The following is a 2,253-nucleotide window of genomic DNA, read 5'->3' on the forward strand; positions in this document are numbered from 1 at the left end:
AATCATCAAAATTAAACGAAATAAACATTTGAAATATATGAGTTTGTATGTAATGTATGAATATAATATACAAGTTTCACTTTTTAAATGGAATTACTGAAATCAATCTACTTTTTCATGATATTCTAATTTTATGACCAGCACCTGTATATAAAGTTCAAAAGAGAAAATGTAAAAGATGGCAGGTTGGCCTTCTAAATGGTGAGGTCTCTGTCTCAGATGGAGGACATTTGGAAACTGATGTTTACCTCAAACCCACACACACGGACCAGTACTTGTGGTTTGACTCCCATTACCCTCTGGAGTACAAGTTAGGAGTCATCAGAACTCTGTACCACAGAGCAGACAGCATTTCCACTAACTCAGGAGCCAAGGAGAAGGAGAAATCCCACACTAGATGGGCCCTGGAGCAATGTGGATATCCTAACTGGGCCTTCTTGAAGGCAGATAAACCGAAACAGGTCTCCAGCTAGTGACTGGGTGAAAAACAGGACCCCAAACCCAGACCCAGAACCAAACCAGTGGTCTTTCTGTATGTTGCAGGAGTTTCAGAGAAATTTAGACATTTATTTTCTAAACATCCCAAAATACACTACTGCAAAGACTGGTTCATCCCAAAGATCCGGTCCCCTGGCACAAACAGAGCAACACTGTGTTAGCTGTTAAGTGCCAGGAGGACTGTGATCAGCTATACATCAGGGAAACAAAGCAGCCTCTGGCCCAAAGGATGGCCCAGCATAGAAGAGCAACATCATCAGGCCAGGACTCTGTGGCTTACTCCCATCTGCAAGCCAGAGGTCACTCTTTCAGGGATGAAGATCTGCTCATCCTCGATGGAGAGGAACATTGGTTTGAGAGAGGAGTAAAGGAAGCCATCTTTGTGAAGAGAACCAAGGGCACAGGCCTACGTGTCCAACTATCCCCCTCCTACAATGCTGTTATTGCGAGTATCGCTCAGCCCTCTGTGGACAACAAGCGGCCATCAGGGCCCTAACGATCAGTCTTTAGGCTGATGGTCCTCTTCTGCTCGTGAACAAGTTGTTTTGGGTGTCACACCCAGCTGGTTGATTCACTCTGAAGCTGCTCCTAAGACGGCTGAGTTTGCTTGCTGCTCCTCAGATGGAAGAAGTCTTTTGGATAAAAGACAAAACGTATCATCTTAGAAGTAACCGTCCAGAGGACCTGACTACCTTGTTAGAACCTCCACATCATGTGAACCTTTGACAATGAGTTAACGTTAAATTGTTTTACTAGACTGGAGTCAAAAGACAAACCTAACTGTGTCAGATTTTCTCATTGCATTTGTGAGTTTTGGAGTCTGCATCCCTCAACCTCTTTGTTTAGCCAGTTGCAGCGTGTTTGCTAAAACTAAAGATTTCATAACCAGACCTAAAATTGTCTCTCTCATCACCTTACCGGATCAGACACTTAGGCCAACTGTCTCTCATCTTTGTGGGTGACTCCAGGGAGGCCGGTCAGACCTCAACGGGACCACGGCAAGGAGAAAGGTTGAGACCAGAATTTGATGATGGTCAGTAGCCAACACTTCGTCCAAGGTCAGCTGAGGCTGCTGTGATGGGTTGAAGGAGGCCTGGAGCTTTCAGCTAATGTGGTCAGGAGCCAGCAGGCGACGCACATCTGGAGCGATTTACTACTGGACTTATCTCCTCAAGTTACAAAAAGGTATTCTTCAACTTCAATTAGATTTATTTTCTTCTCTGCTGGACTTTACAACATAAAGCTAGACAAAAACGTACTGTGGTGTTTTGGTTATTGGTCATCTTCAAGGTGCTGACACGATGATGCTTCAGGAATAAAGATTCTGCTGACACGGCTTCAGTTGAACAACAAAGAATTTTATTCAGAACTGCAGTTTGTACCATGACAGTCGAATCATGAGGAATTCCCAGTGTGAGAATGAGAATGTCATGAGAATGTTCCAATCTTAGAAGAATTCCCCCGATCTCAGAACACAGCATCTTATATAAACCTCTGGTCACACACACACAAATCAGCATTATCAGCAGATTCTAGGTTATTTCCATCTTTCAACCCAGGGTTTTTTCCATGCATTCTTTTCCATACATGGCCCTCTGCCTTCATGACCCTTGTCTCTCTTTAGGATGCTGGAATCCATATGTCTCTTCACTCCCAGGAGAATCATCCTGTTTAGGAAGTATGCTGCAGGCCCCAGGACTCTCAGACACACATATTTCCCCCCTTCAGGACGAACTGAAGTCCAGAAAACTAAAT

This window comes from Kryptolebias marmoratus, linkage group LG9 (genome assembly GCF_001649575.2).
Source record: "Kryptolebias marmoratus isolate JLee-2015 linkage group LG9, ASM164957v2, whole genome shotgun sequence".
In the NCBI taxonomy this organism is placed as follows: Eukaryota; Metazoa; Chordata; class Actinopteri; order Cyprinodontiformes; family Rivulidae; genus Kryptolebias; species Kryptolebias marmoratus.